The sequence below is a fragment of the Petaurus breviceps genome, unplaced genomic scaffold, assembly GCF_028583685.1.
Source record: "Petaurus breviceps papuanus isolate PSGF00001 unplaced genomic scaffold, PetGlider_PUasm1.0 115, whole genome shotgun sequence".
Classification (NCBI taxonomy): Eukaryota; Metazoa; Chordata; class Mammalia; order Diprotodontia; family Petauridae; genus Petaurus; species Petaurus breviceps.
Window position 1 is genome coordinate 1,348,141 of NW_027185612.1, and position 17,713 is coordinate 1,365,853.

The following is a 17,713-nucleotide window of genomic DNA, read 5'->3' on the forward strand; positions in this document are numbered from 1 at the left end:
TTCTTCTTCTTCTTCTTCTTCTTCTTCTTCTTCTTCTTCTTCTTCTTTCCTGTTCCTCACTGACTTTATGTCCCACAGTCTTTTATTTATCTATTTTTATTTATCTACAGGGGGTGTGTGTCTAGTGACTCCTCTGACTAAAATGAGAAACTGTTAAAAAGGACTCTGTAATGACTGTACTGTATATTAGAAATTCCTTTCTTCACAGAGGAGCAGGACAATGAAGCTACACAACAACTAGTCAATCAGAAAGGCTTCAGAAGCCCAAAAGGGCTTGACATACCAGGGATCCTTTGTGAGTGAACTGTAGCCAACTTTGGAGATAGCTGTAACTGTCAGAAACCACAGAATCAGCCTTGATCAGTTCAAGGGCAACCTTAAGCAAGAGATGCAGACCCCAAATGTTGCTTGAGACTTTTTAAACATCCTGGTTTATTGTGTCTACAACCTTCCCCCTTTCCTTAACCTTGGATTCCTACTTGAAAGCCTAAAGAAACAGTATTATCCTTTTCCAGTCCCTCTTTGAGCAGTTGAGAACTCTCTCCCTCTCTGCTCTCTTGTAGGATTTTCCACAAACCCTTTCTCAGAAAATACATGTTTTGTAATGTATGCTCAGCTTGTTCCACAGTGACTTCCTGTTTTTATTTTGCCCTCTCCTTCACCCCAACCCCACAGCCAATTTCACTTTCCATTCTGATATTGAATAGTTCTTAGGATTAAAAGCTTAGTTTCTGTGGTGGGCCACACCCAGTAATAAAAATAATCCTTTCCTGCTCATGATGAAGGGAAAAAAACAGCAAGAAAATATTTAAGGCTGATGGTGACCTTAAGTGGGAGTATACATCTATCTATGTTATGTGACCTGAACCAGTATGGACCAACTTCCTTCCCTGCTTAAAAGCATCTCTCCCATTTCCTGTCCATGAACCATCCTCCTCTCACATATGAAATCTCTAAGTTTAAATTTTTCAGGTATTCACCAAAGTCAGGGCCATTGTCTCAAGCAGACTATAGCAAAAATGTATTCCGTTCTATTCCTTCTCTTCTTACGTTCTCTTTATATTACTGATCTACCAGACTCTCCTGGCTTCAATTGTCATTTCTTTGCAGATGACTCACTAAGATACATGGCCAACTTTACTTCTAACTACCTGTAGTACATTTCCACTTGGACATCCCAGAGGCACTTCAACCCCAACAAAGCTTTGAACATGAATTTAGAGTAGCAATAGAGCTCATCATCTTAAAACATACCCCTCTTCCAACCTTCCCTATTTCTGTCAAGGGCACTGCCATCTTTCTAATTCCCTAGGTCTGCAACTTTGGAGTAATGCTCAATTCTATATTCACCCTTATCAAACCATACAGTCATTTGCCAAGTCTTAATAATTCTGCCTGGAAAACATCTCTGTATTTTTCCTTATATCCACTCGTGTAGCAAGTGGTCTTAATCCAGTCCCTCATCACCTCTTGCTTGGACTTTTGCTACAATTTCCTAAGTAGACTCCCAGCTTTCAAACCCTTTCTCTTCTCTCATCTACACAGCTCCCAAATTGATATTTCTGAAAGCACAATTCTGATCATGTTACTCACTTCCTCAAGAAGTTTACTGGATCACTACTGTGTCTTCAGATGTCATATGAACTCCTCTGTGTATTATTTAAAGGCCTTCAAAATCTTGCTGCAGCTTGCCTTTCTAGGTTTCTTGCAAACTGCCTTTTTCACATACTCTACTGTACAAGCCAACTAATCTCCTTGCTATTCCTATGTGTACATCTTTACATAGGTTGTCCCTCATGCCTGGAAAACCTGCCTTCTTCTTCTTAGAATTTCTAGTTTCATCCAAGGTTTAGCTCAAATGATACTTCATTTACCATGTCACCTCAAGTGCCACACAAGACCTTTTCTGATTCAACCAGATGTCAGTCTCCCTAACCTTAGAAATTAATTCATCTTTACTTAAATAAATAATAATAGCTAATACTTATGGCATCTAAAGCTTTACAAAGTGCTTCACAATAATTTCCATGTTTGATCCTCCCAACAACATTGTCAATTAGGTACTATTGTTATGTCAATTTTACAGATTAGGAAATTGAGCCTCATATATTATCTACCAAAGGTCACACATCTAGTGTTAGAGGTAGAATTCACATTCAGATCCTTATAACTCTTTCCATATATACACTATCTTTGTTTGAATTTTATATTTACTTACTTGTGTAATATTTTAAGAATTCAAGTTCCTCGAGAGTATGGGCTGCTTTCATTCATGTGCTAATATTCTCAGTATCCAGTACATTTCCTGGCACAGAGAATGTAGAAAACCAATGCCTGTCAAATTTAACATGGTCAGACACTGAGCCTCTCTTATTGTTCATCTGCTTTAACTTTTGTATTGGAATAATATCAATATCTTTTCTCTATGTAAAACTAACATGAATTTTGTTATCATATTAGCTAATTGTCACTTTTTGATCTTTTTTGTTGTTGTTGTTTGCTCTTTTTTTCCCCAGCCAGTCTCACTTTTAGGTGGCTATTAGCTGAAAAAAATGAGCAAGCAACACAAATCCAGAAGAAGACAACAAAGTTGAAACTACTACATCCAAACTCTCAAAAATATGAATTGTTCTCAGGCCCAAAAATAATTTATAAGAAGTCCAGAAAGACTTTTAAAAGTAAAAAAGAGGTAGAGGAAAAATTGGGAAGATAAATTAATGATGCAAGAAAATAATGAAAAAGAGTCAAGAGCTTGGTCAAGAAGACACAGAAGACAAATTGAAGAAAATAATAGCTTAAAAAAAAAACAGAATAGGCCAAATGGTAAAAGAAGCACAAAAATCTGATGAAGAAAAGAATATGTTAAAAAGCAGAATTGGTCAAATGGAATAGGGGGTAGGAAAGCTTACTGAAGAAAATAATTCCTCAAAAATTAGAAGTGGGCAAGTGGAAGCCAACGACTCTAGGAGACATCAAGAAGCAATAAAACAAAATCAAAAGAATAAGAAATGGAAGAAAATGTTAAATATCTCTTTGGAAAAAGACCTGACCTGGAAAATAGACCAAGGAGAGTTAATTTAAGACATATTGGACTAACTGAAAACTGTGATCTAAAAGAGAGATGAGACATCATTTTTCAAGAAACTATCAAGGAATGCAGCAGCTAAGTGGAGCAGTGGACAGAGCACTAGACCTGGAGTTAGGAGGCCCTGAGTTCAAATCTAGAATCAGACACTTACCAGTTGTGTGACCCTTGGCATTTACTTAACCCCAATTGCCTTTAAAGAGAAAGAAAAGAAACTATTAAGAAAAACTGCCCTGATAGTTTAGAACTACTGAAATGGAAAGAGATCCCAAAATGAAAACTCCCAGCAATATTATAACAAAATTCCAGAGCTCCCAGTTCACAAAGAAAATATTGCAAGCAGCCAGAAGAATCTATTCAAATACCATGGAGCCACAATCAGGACGACACAAGATTTAGCAGCTTCTACTTTAAAGGATTGTAGAGCTTAGAAAATGATAAGCGAGAGGGCAAAGAATTGTCTACAACCAAGAATTATTTCTTTAGTAAAGTTAGCATAAACCTTCCATGGAAAACATGAACATTCAATGAAATGGAGGACCTTGATACAAAGTTCTTGATGAAAAGACAAGAACTGAACATAAAGGCTCCAACACATAGCCTTTAAAGTATAAGACTCAAAAAGACTCAAAAGACTCAAAAGAGGGAATAAAAGGTAACCAGGAAAGAGAAATCATAAAGTCCATAGAACAGTTAAAGTGTTTCCATTCTTACATAAGAAGACGATACTTGTAAGTCTTAAGAACCTTCTCTTTATTAAGGTAGGTAGAAGGAACATACATAATGTGGGTGTTAGTTGATTATGATGGGATGATGTGATAGTAATGGCAATTAAAGATTCCCCTGTATTGGCTTGGTTTTCAAATTGATTGTGTTAAAACCCAGAGTTTGTTAATCCCACCTGTGGGATGGGCTTGTTGATGTGAAAAGAAAGTCCTAAACTGGGAGGAGCTGGTGAGGTAGATTTGGAGAGACACTAGAGAGAGGCGGAAGATCTTTTTTGGAAGCAGCACCTCGTGGAGGGAGAGAGAGGCTAAGAGAATTGCTGGTGGCCGCTTTGAATTGCCCTGGACTTTTGAGACCTGCCCCCTGAGCTGCCAAGGACTGAGGAGACATGGCTGTTTTGCTGGTACTTTGTCTGTCTGTTTTGATGTTATTTTGCCAGATTTGTCCACTGGTGAAAGACAGTCCTTTTGTTGAAGAAGTCCTGGAACCTGGCTGTTCGCTAAGAAGGCCTGCGACTGTCCTGCAGACAGAGAGTGAATACTGTCCACTGGTGAGGGACAGTACTGTTGTTGCAGGGGTCTGGAGACTGTCCTGCAGACAGAGTGAATACTGTCCACTGGTGAGGGACAGTGCTGTTGTTGCAGGGGTCTGGGAGCCTTTCTGTTGGTTCAGAAGCCCTGAAGAAGGATTTTCTTGTTGTATGTTTACAGAAATCCTGGGAGAGGGCTTTGCTAATGTGTTCAGGGGTTCTAGGACTGTTCTACAGACAGAGGATAAATTCATGAAGGGACTGGCAATGTATCTTGTGGCTTTGCTAAGCCTTGTCTCCCCAGGAACTAAGATTGCTGAGAACTTGCCTCATGTCAAGATGAAGAAAAGACCTCCATTTGGGTATTAAGTGCTGTGTTTAAACTTGATGTAACTCTAGGGTAGATTCAATTGTGATCCAGGGGTGGGGAACTTTTGACCTTATGTTTGGAAACTAATCTCCATTTGAGAAGAGGGGCTTTGTGGTGGACTTAATTAAGGTATAGCCTAGGGGTGGAGAAGTATTTAGAACAGAGACTTTGTAATTGATTGAATGATTGGAAGGTCCTGGGGTGGGGTAGTACTTGGAGATTATTTAATCACACTTAGTAAATGCTGTATTTTGAATGATGTCATGTTTTGATCTTCTCTGTTCTGGGTTTGTTACTGAATAAAATAGAGAGCACCTATGCTGGTATTTTGAACCTGGGAAGTTGCCTTTGCTTGGTATTACATTACAGATGATTATCTCAAAAAATAAAATTAAGGGGTGAGAAAGAGGTATGCACTGGAAAAAGGGGGAAGGAAGAGGTAGAATGCCTTAAGTTATCTCACATAGAAGAGGCATGAAAGAGCTTTTACAAAGCAGGAGGAAATAGAATAGGTGGGGGTAAGGGAGAGAATGAACCTGATTCTCATTGAAATTGGCTCTAAGAGAAAGTAATATAAATATATAGAAATCTGGCTTGCCCTATAGGAAAGGAGAAGGAGAAGGGGATAAGAGAAGTGGTAGATTGAAAATGGGGGAGGGAGTCGTCAGAAGAAAAATCCTTTAAGAATGGACAAGGTGAAAGGTAAGAGAGAGAGAGAGAGAGAGAGTAGGATAATTAGGGGGTGTGAATAGGATGGAGGAAAATAGTAATCATAACTGCTAAAAATTGACAGCAAGTTTTTCTGGTAAAGGCCCTATTTCTCAAATAGAGAACTGAATCAAGTTTATGAAAATAAGAGCCATTCTCTAATTGGTAAATGGTCTAAAGTTTTGAACAGGCAGTGGTCACACAAAGTAATCGAACCCATCTATAGTCATTTGAAAAAATGCTCTAAATAACTGTTGATTAGAGATATCCAAATTAAAACAACTCTATGGTACCACCCTACTCATATTAGATCAGCTAATATGACAGAAAAGGAAAATAACAAAGTTTGGAGGGAAAAATGAGACGCTAATGCACTGTTGGTAGAATTGTGAACTGATTCAACCATTCTGGAGAGAAATTTGTAAGTATGCCCAAAGGCCTATGAAATTATACATGTCTTTTGACATAGCACTACCATCCCTAGGTCTATATCTCCAAGATATAAAGACCAAGAAAAAAAAGATCTAGCTGTACCAAAATATTTATAACACTGTTTTAGTGGTGTAAAAGAATTGTAAACTGAGGGCATGCCCATCAGGTGGGGAGTTATAAGTGGCTGCTAACTTTAGTAACCTAAGAGCCAGCCTTAGGTTGTGTTCTCAGGAGGGACTAAAGAGACCAGAGATGAGAGAGAGAAACAATTTACAGTTTATTCCATCATGGCAGGCACATGGGGGGAAGAAAACTGGCTCCTTATATAGAGCATGATTCAAGCATGATCTCCTTGTGCACAGGGAGTGTGAACCAATGGAGGGGGGCCGAACCAGTCACATCAGCTGCTGCTCATAAAGCACGTCCTTGTGATCTGGCAACTAGACTATGGCCCTCAGCACATCCTTATCTCTCACAACTATAGAATGGCCTTGGAACCAAGAGGCCCTGAGGCAGTTCCTGGTTTCCTGTGGGACAAGAAGAGGTTGGAACTCACATTGCCCTGTCCTGGGAGTGCCTGAACAAGTTGTGGTATATGATTGTGATGGAATACTATGTGCTATAAGAAATTGTAAGGATGCTCTCAGAAAAACTTGGAAAGACTTAAATGAGCTGAGGCAAAATAAAATGAGCAGAACCAGAACATTGCACATATTAATAGCAATACTACATAAAGATCAACTGTTCATGATATAGATGGAAGATAAGTAGCTAGGGCAAAACAAGAAATGTTTCCTGCAGAAAATGATATTTGATCTGGGTCTGGAAGTAAACTAAGAGTCAGAGATAAGGGAGAGTTCTGGAGGGAGGGAGAGCAGTCAAGTATAAGGGACAACTAGTTTAAAGGTATGGAGATGGGAGCTGGAGTATTTTGTTTAGGGAATAGCATGTAGTCCAGTGTAGCTGAATCTTTGAATGAATGGAGTGGAATAAACTATGAGAATATTTGGAAAAGTAGTAATGGGGACTGGTGATGAGGAGCTTTGACTGCCCAGTATAGAGGTAATAGGGAGCTCTTGGATCTCATTGAGAGGGCATTGTCTGGGGAAGGGATGACATGATCAGATTTTCACTTTAGAAAAATTGTCTCAGAAGCTGAGTAGAGGGTGCATTGAAATGAGGAGAAAGTTTAGACAGGGACAGCAGAGAGATGGCTCTAGTCCAAGGGAAAGGTTATGAAAGCCTTAACTTGAGTTGTGGCTATGGGAGTAGAGAGGAGGGGTTAGATAGATATAGATATACATAGATACATACTTATATATATATATATATGTATACATACATACACATAATAGATATGTGTTAAAAGTAGAAACAGCAAGATTTTGGAACAGATTGGATATATGAAGTGAGGGAAAGTAAGGAATCCAGAAAAACCCTGAGTAGTGAGTCTGGGTAAACAGAAAGATAGTGGTGCCTTCAAGAGTATTAGGGAAGTTCATAATGGGGTAGAGTTGGGACAGGGGTAAAGGAATAGAATGAATTTTGTTTTGACCATGTTGGCTTTATAAGGCTTATGAGACACCTAGTTTGAGATGTTCAAGTGGCAGTGGGTGAATCATGTCTGGAGGTCAGGAGAGAAACTAGACCAGCATATACAGCTCTGGGAATATTCTGCTTAGAAACAATAATTGACCATGTATGGGAACTAGTGGGAAATGGGAAATAAGGTCACCAAGTGAGATAGTATAAAGCAAAAAGGGAAGAGGACTTATGGCAGGGCCTTAGAGGATGCTCATGGTTATTGAATATGACATAAGTGTTTATTCAGTCATTTCAGACTCACCATGACCCCACTTGGAGTTTTCCTGGCAAATATATTGGAGTGATTTGCCATTTCCTTCTCTAGCTCAGTTTACAGACAAGGAAACTGAGGCAAACAGGGGCAACTGACTTGCCTAAGGCCACATAACTAGTAAGTGTCTGAGGCTAGATTTGAACTCATAAAGGTGAGTTTTCCTGACTCCAGCACTCTATCTACTGTGCCACCTAGCTGCCCAATGACAAATGAAGAACTAGCAAAGGAAATTAAAAAGTCAGAAAGAGAAGAGGTGAAATGGGAGAGAAGAGTGTCATAAAAACCTAGAGAGGTGTTCTAGGAGAAGGTGATCAATAGTGTCAAATGGTGCAGACAGATGAAGCTTAGGGAAAGGCTATTAGGCATGACAATTAAGAAATAATTGGTACCTTTGGAGAGGATTGTATCAGTTGAATAAGGAAGTCTGTAATAGTAGTGAAATTTGAAGTTTCTTTTGTATTTCTAATCTGAGAGGTACTTAGCACCTAGTTTCAAATTAAGCCTCTGTTAAAGAAACAGAAGACATGAAGCCCTGATGCTGATGTAACAGGGAGGGGCTGAACAGAGAACCCCTGTTCCCGATGTAACAGGAAGGGACTAAATAGCAATACTATACATAAGGAAAGACCCTGGCTGGGAGAGTCAGAATTTCCTGGGACAAGCATCTGGAGGCAGAGCAGCTGCTGAAGAGAATTGAGAATTGGGAACTGAGATAAAATTTCTTGGGATAAGCTTCATGGAGGCAGAGTGGCTTCTGGAGAGAATTGAGAACTGAGACAGAATTTCTTGGAGCAAGTCACATGGAAGGAGAAGGTAGAGCTGACTGTTGTGTTGATACTTTGTCTGTTTGTGGCTTCGTTAAGCCTTGACTTCCCAGGAACAGAGACTGTGAAGGATTTAATGTGGACTGTATTCTGTGAGCTTCAGCATGGAACAGGAAGTGCATGGAGAGCTGGACAAGGATCTGGGAGCTGTCTGCCTTTGAACCCAGGTGACAGTTTGGTGAATCCAGGTAGGATCTGGGACCATGGAAGTGGATCCAGGGAATCTGAGAACTTGCTCCAAGTCAAAATGAAAAGATGTCTCCGTGAATACTGAGTAGTGACTGACCCTGATGTGAGGTTTTTCTTTGGGACTCACTTTGGGAAGAGTTCTTTGATTTGGTCAGATGAGACTCTGGGCAGCCATTGATACCCCCTTGGCTTTGAAAACCCAGATATTGGTGCTTCTCTCTCTGGTGACTAACTAGGCATGGACATAATGCTCAGACATTTGGAAGCCCTGTCTGCTGAATTGTCTTATTTTCTGTTGAGTAATGACTAATGGAATTGTAATTTATTTGTGATTGTACTTTGTGATTGAATTAAGGACTCTGTATTGACTAAATGAATGTACTATACAGGAGTGGAGTACTTTGAGTTTTGCATTTTGTGACCCTTAAACCTCCTTAAGGATGACTGAATGATTGAGTTGATTGAATGATTGGGTTACTAAGTGATTGATTGACTAAATGAATGTACTTTGTTCAAAACTTTGTGACCACTGTGGTGAAAACTATGTGGCCATTTTAGTGATAAGCTGTTGTGAATGCTGTATTTTGATTTTCTGTGATAAGTTGTAACATTGTGAATGATGTACCTTGATTTTCTTTGAATGTTTTGCTCTGATTTGTTATTGAATAGTGTTCACTATAATGTGTATTAAGAACTTTGAAAAGCTCTTCACAGCAGCATTCTTCTAAAAAACTGCTCATGCTTAGCTTTACAAGGTCAGAAGCAGGACTGGAGAGGTTTGAGGAGTGAGAGATGAAGTGGAGGCACAGAATATAGATTGTAGATGGCTTTATCAAAGAATTTAATCACAAAGGATAGGAGATATTGTAGGACAATTGCTAACAGGAATGGTATGACCAAGGAAAGTTTTTCTCTTTTTTTTTCTTTAAATAGTATTTATTTTTTTCCCCACAATTATATAACAAGAAATTTTTTAGCATTCATTTTTATAAGATTTGAGTTCCAAACATTTCTCCCTACCTCCTTTCCTTCTCCTATTCTAAAAAATCATAGGCAGTTTGATATAGTTTATGAATATGCTATCATGTAAAACATATATGCATATTCATCATAGTTTTGGAAGAAAAAACAGATCAAAAGGGAAAAAAGCATGAGAAGGAATAAAGTAAGTGGAGAAAAAAATACTTCAATCTGCATTCAGAGTCCATCAGTTTTTTTTTATATGTATGTAGATAGCATTTTCCTTCATGAGTTCTTTATGGTTGTCTTGGATCATTGTTCTGCTGAGAAAAGCTTAGTCATTAGATCACCACACGATGTTACTCACATTTTGTACAGTGTTTTCCTGGTTCCTCTCACTTCATTTTGCATCAGTTTGTACAAGTCTTTCTAGATTTTTCTGAAATGTGCCTGTTTGTAATTTCTTATTACACAATAGTATTCCATTACATTTATATACCACAGCTTGTTTGGCCATTCCCTAATTGATGGGCATCACCTCAGTTTCCAATATTTTGTCACCATGAATAGGGTTGCTATAAATATTTTTGCACATGTAGGTCTTTTCCATTTTTTATGATCTCTTTGGTATACAAACCTAATAGTGGTATTTCTGGATCAAAGGGTAGGTTCATTTTGGTTGACCTTTGGGAATAATTCTAAATTACTTCCCAGAATGGTTGGATCAGTTCTCAACTCCACCAACAATGCAATTGTGTCTCAATTTTCCCACATTTGTTATTTTCTTTTTCTGTCACATTAGCCAATAGGTGTGGGCTGGTATTTCAGAGGTGTTTTAATTTTCATTTCTCTAATCAAAAGTGATTTAGAGAACTTTTTCATGTGCCTGTAGGTAGCTTTGATTTCTTCATACGAAAACTGCCTATTCATATCCTTCAACCATTTATCAATTGAGAAATGTCATGTATTCTCTGAAATTTGACTCAGTTCTCTATATATTTGAGAAGTGAGGCCTTTTTTAAAGACACTTCCTATAAAGATTGTTTTCCCAGCTTTCTGTTTTTCTTTTAATCTTGCTTGCATTGGTTTTGTTTGTATAAAAGGTTTTCGATTTAACATGATCAGGGTTATCTGTTCTACATTTTGTAATGCTCTTTGTCTCCGGTTTAGTCATGAATCCTTCCCCTCCCCATAGATCTGACAGGTCTTCTTCTAATCCTTCCTCTTCTAATTTGATTGCTTCATTGTCTATGGTTCCTTTAATCAAGATGTAGTTTACTTCCTTGTTTCTTTTAATTAGGTCTATTTTTTTTTGCTTTTACTTTGTCTAAGATCAAGATTGCTATTCCTGCTTTTTTTTTTTTTACTTCATCTGAAGCATAATAGATTCTCCTGCAGCCCCTTACCTTTACTTTATGTGTTTGTTTCTCTGTTTCAAGTGAATTTCTGATAAACAACCGATTGTAGGATTCTGGTTTTTGATCCACTCTGCTATCCACTTGCATTTTATAGGAGAGTTCATCCTATTCACAGCTATGATTACTACCTGTGTATTTATCTTCTTCTTATTCTTCCTCCTCTTTGTCCTCTCTCTCCTTTTACCCTTTCTCACCTCATCAGTGTTTTCTTTCTGTCTGCCACCTCCCCTGATTTGCTTTCCCTTCTGTCAGTCCCCACTTCCCCTCCCCACCTTTACTTAATCTCTTCCCCTCCTACTTTCTTGTCAGGTAAGATAGATTTCTATATCGAACTGATTGTGGATATTATTCCCTCTTTGAGCCCAGACTGATGAGAGTAGGTTTCAAGCAATGCCTATTCCCCTCACTCCCATCTCCCCCCCCACTCTAATTGGTCTTTCTTGTCCCTTCATGTGAGATAATTTAGCTCATTCTACCTCTCCCATCCTTCTGCATGCATTGCTCTCCTCTTTCTCCTCTCTTAATTTCTTAATGTCATTCCCTCATATTCACCTTATACCCATGCACTCTGTCTATATATAGTCCTTCTATGTGTACTTTTAGTGATAGAATTTTAAAGTTACAAGTATCATCTTCTTGCATAAGGATGTAAACAATTTAGCTCTGTCGAATCCCTTATGTTTTCTTTTCACTTTTTACCTGTTTATGCATCTCTTGGATCTTGATATTGGAGGTTAACCTTTTGCTTTAGTTCTGGTCCTCTTCTTATGAAGGCAGTTCTTCTATTTCATTAAATGATCACTTTTCCCCCCGTGATGTACTTTGCTTAGTCTTGCCAGGTAAGTGATTCTTGGTTGTAGTCCTAGATCCTTTGAACTCTGGAATATCACATTACATAGTCTCCTTTTAATGTTGTAGCTGGTAAGTCCTGTGTGATCCTGATTGTGACTCCCCAATATTTGAATTTTTTTTTTCTGGTCACTTGTAGTATTTTTTTCCTTGACCTGATCATTTTGAAATTTTGCTATAATGCTTTTTGGGGTTTTTATTTTGGGGTCTCTTTCCCAAGGTGATTAGGTGGTTCTTTCTTTCTTTCTTTTTTTGCTTTTTGAAGGGCAATTGGGGTTAAGTGACTTGCCCAAGGTTACATGGCCGTTTTTGTGTTAAGTGTCTGAGGCTGGATTTGAAGTCAGGTCCTCCTGACTCCGGGGCCAGTGCTCTATTCACAGTCAATTCTTTCAATGCCTATTTTTGCCCAGGATCTTAAATGCTGTCCAGGTCATCCTTTTGATTATGGCTTTCAGGTAGTCCCATGATTCTAATATTGTCTCTCCTGGATCTATTTTTCAGGTCAGTTGTTTTTCCCATGAAATATAATGCATATAGTGAAGGACTGGTCAATTTTCTTCAATTTTTTTTAATTCTTTTGAATTTTTTGATTGATTCATGATGTCTCACAGAGGCATTAGCTTCTATTTGTCCAACTCTAACTTTTAAGGAGTTATTTTCCTCAATTAACTTTTGTATTTTCCATTTTGCTCATTTTACTCTTTAAGGAGTTGTTTTCTTCAGTGAATTTTTGTATCTTAATTTCCATTTGTCCAATTCTATTTTTTCAGAAGTTTTTAAGCTTTATTTTATTTTTATTTTTTGCTTTTTGGAGGGCAATTGGGGTTAAGTGACTTGCCCAACATCACACAGCTAGTAAGTGTTAAGTGTCTGAGGCCAGATTTTCACTCAGGTCCTCCTGATTCCAGGGCCAGTGCTCTCTACTCACTGTGCCACCTAGCCACCCCAGCAATCTTTTCTTTTTTATTTTTTTCTCAATTTTTTCTTTTTTCTCCTTTTCTTTACAAAACTGTTCCTTGTGAAGAAGGCCTTAAAGGGACTATTGAAAGGTACATTGACTCAGTTCCCAATTGTTTCCAGCCTTGCTTATCGTCAGAATTGGGGGAGGCTCTGGTAGGGAAGGAGATACTAAATCTGAAGCTTTTTGTATCACCTGCTCTTTGTCACATACCCCTACCTGTAAATTGTCAGGTTCTTCCCACCTTGGGCAGGAACTGAGATGTAAGGGCCCAATCTCTTCTGCTGAGATGGCATTATATAATTTGTCTTATAGTGACCTATAAAAGCCCTTGCAGATCTTCAGTGATCAGCCCTTCAGTGGGTTGGTACCTCGACATACTTAAAATACAATCCATTTAATTCTCTTTGTCTTGAGTTTTGCCTTGTTAATCAGGGTGAAAACCCAAAAGTTTTTTTTTCCTTTCGACAAGGACAAGCAAAGGGGGAAAGCTCACTTATCCAAAGATTTTAATAGGAGGGGAAGGAGGAACTTGGAAACAATTGGCAGGTGAGGAAGCAGGAAAATGGTCCACAGTTACCAAGGAAGACAGAAAAAGAGAGAGTGAGCAAAGATCTAGTTAATGCACAGATCTAGTAATTAAGAGTTGGTTACATGTTAGTGCAGAGGAGTGTTTTGTGCCCAGTAAAAATCTCTTTCTCCCGGTTTTGGGGAAATTGGAGGTCCTAATGTAAGAAAGCTTTCATTTCCCATTTGCTTTCTACTGCTTACACACACCTAGGCTCCAGGTGCAGCCTACACCAACACTGACCCCAAAGCATCGCTCTGTGAGGAGGAGGGCAAAGGCTATTCAATTTGTAAAGTCACAGTGCCTGGATTGGCTAGGTGGGGGGTTGATGGCACCTCTTTGGGAGGTTGGGCTTCCTGCTCTGTCCCTCTTAGGCAACATACTTTGTTTCTCTGTTCCTTAAAACCCTAGCTTTGGTTCCTACTGGTTCTGGGTGAAGTACACATATATTGACTGAATCCCCATTTCCTCCAAGAGTCCCAGGGTTGGCTCCTAGATGACCTCAAGTGAATGATTGTCCTTTCACAGTTTTCCAGATTTGTGACTGAGGGATGTTCTTGTGGGGTGGTGGGTGAGAGAGGAAACCTACACTTGATCAGCAAATCTGAAGGAAGGAACAAACCAACCTCCTACCCAAAGAGTCAGGTCAGGATCATTATTGAGTTGAGGATTGGGTCGCTATTAAAAAAACAGGGGCGCATAGCCAAAGTCATGACCCTAAAATCGGAAGCCAGTCTCACCCTTAACTGTAGTAGGGTGCTAAGTGTTGTGCTGAGTGGTGTAGTTGAAAGACAAGTTTCAGTTTCCCAAAAATATCCCCCTTTCTTTTTCATGCCTCAAATGCCTGTTCTGAATACCTGTTTCATGATTTGACATTAATTTCTTTCAGGTAAGCATTGATCTCTACAGGTGTTCTCTGGCTACATTCTCTTCCTAGAGGAAGATTTACTTAGCCTTCCCTAGAGGAAGGGAAGAAAGGCAGTCCAGGCACCCCTTTCTTCTGCTAACCTTCCTGATAAGTGCTTTGTCCATTCCATTCCATTCCTGGGTGTTTGCAGCCATGCCTTGGTAAAAAAGAAAGGGGGAGAACAAGGAGGCAAAAAAGGCATCCAAAGCAGACTGCACTCATTTCACAATTTTGCTGCACTCTGCAATGAGCTACCTAACAGTAACCAACCATGGCTGCTGTGATACTCACAAAGAACCCTGAAAAGATAGGGGAGGGCTTTGTCATAGAGTTGGAAGGGCTCTACATTTCTCTAACCTAAAAAGTGTGTGTCTGGGGGAGATTTTGGGTGGGGGAGGGAGAGGAGAAACTTGCACCTTGCAGAGTGGGTGCTGACATGTACTAGGAGAAGGAGTTTCCTCACTAGGAATTCCCTAACCCCAATGAAAACCACTGATCTGATTTAAAAAAAATAAGGTAAGGTGGGAAGTGCTAGACAAATTAAAACAAAAACTCTTTCCTGTAACAGAGATTTCAACTAAGACTTAAAGTACTGGGACTTTTAAAATCTCAGTTAACCCCTTCTAGATTGAAAGCAGAGTGAACCAGAGGCAGGACACTTTGGACTGGCTAGAGGATTAGCAGCAGCTCTTGGCAGGCAAATCCTGATCCTTGGGCAGGTGCAGATGAGAGAAGGGGATGAGGCACAGACATGGCCAGGAGGTAGGTGGCTAAATGTCATCTGGTAGCTGTAGGCCATTGTGCCATAAGGTGAAAGACAAGATAAGTCACAGCTGGTGAAGAAGTTATGATCATTTTTATAAATGGCTGCCCTTACTTGGCAATTTCACAACAGTGATGGGAGAAGGCAAGGTGAAAGTCGTTCCCCTGGAAACATTTGGAGAGAGGACCAGGCCAAGAGAGCCACACCTCCAAACTCTGCATTTATTCTCTTCCACTTGATCTCCCTCCTTTCAGTTTCTCCCTTTTCCAGTCCATCCTCCACAAAGTAGACGAATTGATTTTCCTAAAGCACAGTCTTAGTAGGTCACTCCTTTACTCAGTAATCGCTGTTGGTTCCCTACTGTTTCTGCAATCAAATATAAAACTCTCTGTTTATATAGAAAGCCCTTTACCACCTGGCCCCAACCAACTGCTAAAATATTTGTAGTACTCCCCTTTAGGCATTTTCCAGTCCACTCAACCTTGTCTTCTTGCTGTTCATAAGCCATACTACACTATCTCCAATCCAGGAACTCAGGAAGGCAAGTGCTGTGGCCAAGTCCACAAAGCCAGTTAAAGGCAGAGATGTGAAGCAGAACCTAGGTCTACTGGCCCTGGGTCAGAGTCTCTTTACTTCAGCACAATTGACAATGACTTCAATTCTCATTCTTTTTCTACAGAAGTTGCATCCTCTAATGGCAGAAGGCTATCTTGGAGATTCCTAGAATCATGAGGAATTGAGTTGGAATATGGACTCAGACACTTGACACACTTACTAGCCATGTGACTTTGGGCAACTCACTTATCCCCAACTGCTCTCCAAAAAGCAAAAAAATAAAGTCAATAGTAGGTGCCAACTATCAGTAAGGTGAACCTATTTCTGAGCCAGAGAGTTGAATGCTTCTTACTATATAAATGTAACAGAGTAACAGAGTTTCTGAGCTTGGTGGAGCTAATAATACAAAATAATACACAAAAACAGATGTATCTACTGGCAAAAATGAAGACTGAAAAAGAAACTGAAGCATTGCAAAGATCTTACATGCAAGAACTGGAAAGACTAAAAAAAGAAATGACAGGAATATGAAGAGGAAATCAGAAGGACATAATGCCAATGTGTATGTGACTCTGATCTGAAATTGAAGCTAAGAGCAGAGACATGGCTGTCCTAGGTGGGAAGAGAGACTGAAAGTATAGCAGTTTAGGGTAGAGTTTAACCTTGTCACTCTCATTACCCACATCTCAGGTTATAGAAGCCAAGACCCCAGCAAAAAGCAACTGAGACTTGTCCTAGCAGGTAAAACAGGAGCTGGGAAAAGTGCCATAGGGAACAGCATCCTTGGAAAATGAATATTTTAGGCAAGACTAGTAGCAAAGTCAGTGACCAAGAAGCTGTGTGAAAGAAAGCAGATTATGGAATGAGAGAGAAATTGTAGTTGTGGACAATCCCTGGATTTTTGACACTGATGGGTCTGATGTGGACACATCAAAGGAGATCAGCCACTGCCTCATCATGTCCTCCCCTGGGCCTCACTCCATCATCCTGGTGGCCCCTCTCATTCGTTATGCCAAGGAGGAACAAGATGCAGTAAAGAAGATCCTGGGAATTTTTGGTTCCAAAGCCAAGAAATATATGATCCTTTTATTGACCCAGAAGGATGATTTGGAAGATAACAATTTGAATCAATACTTACGTGACACTAGGAATGAAGCTTTGAAAGACCTAATTGGCCAGTTTGATGGAAGACACTGTGCATTCAACAACAGGACAAATGGAAGTGAGTAGGGGGCCCAGGTAACAGAGTTTCTGAGCTTGGTGGAGCTAATAATACAAAATAATACACAAAAACAGATGTATATACTGGCAAAAATGAAGACTGAAAAAGAAACTGAAGCATTGCAAAGATCTTACATGCAAGAACTGGAAAGACTAAAAAAAGAAATGACAGGAATATGAAGAGGAAATCAGAAACTTAAAGGATGAATTGGAGCAAAAAGAAAGAGAAAAAATGTATAAGGAACTTGCAGGAAAAGATGCTTTCTATGAAAAGAAACAAAAAGAGGCTAGAACTAATATTGTGAACCAAAATATGTTCTTTGAAAGCATCATGGAAATCTTGGGAATAGCTAAATATTATTAAAATATTTGAAGATTAAAGAACTTGGTAAAACTATTTTATGCTTTCTGCTAGTTTTCCAGCTTTTTTTTCCTCTGTTGGTTATTGATAAATACTCAGGCATCACAAGGCACTCATTTCTTCAAGAATAATTACAGTTGTAAACCTTTGGCAATTAAAAACTATGCTAATATTTAATAAATAAAATTTGGTCTGAAAATAAAGGGACATATTATTTTCCTGTGAAAATCCAGAAAAGTAAATTCTAACTCATTCTGAACTGAATATTTTTCCTCCAAGATTCAGATGAGGAAGAAAGGAACAAGAGTCATGCTTATAGCAGGATTTCTCCATCCCATACTCTCTAGAAAGGGAATTTATTCTTTATGTGGTGAGTCTTACTCACATTTCAATTGTGTCATCAAGACACATACATAGCTAATATTTGTGTGT

General features: G+C 39.1%; 1 protein-coding gene and 1 pseudogene across 1 annotated transcript in view; both read left to right on the plus strand.

The window, feature by feature from the left end:
- LOC138158530 (GTPase IMAP family member 4-like) overlaps window positions 1-17,399 on the plus strand; it is a 27,491-nt pseudogene extending 10,092 nt beyond the window's left edge.
- The window catches only part of GIMAP8 (GTPase, IMAP family member 8), a 76,683-nt gene that overhangs the window by 29,097 nt on the left and 29,873 nt on the right, over window positions 1-17,713 (plus strand). The window lies entirely within an intron of this gene.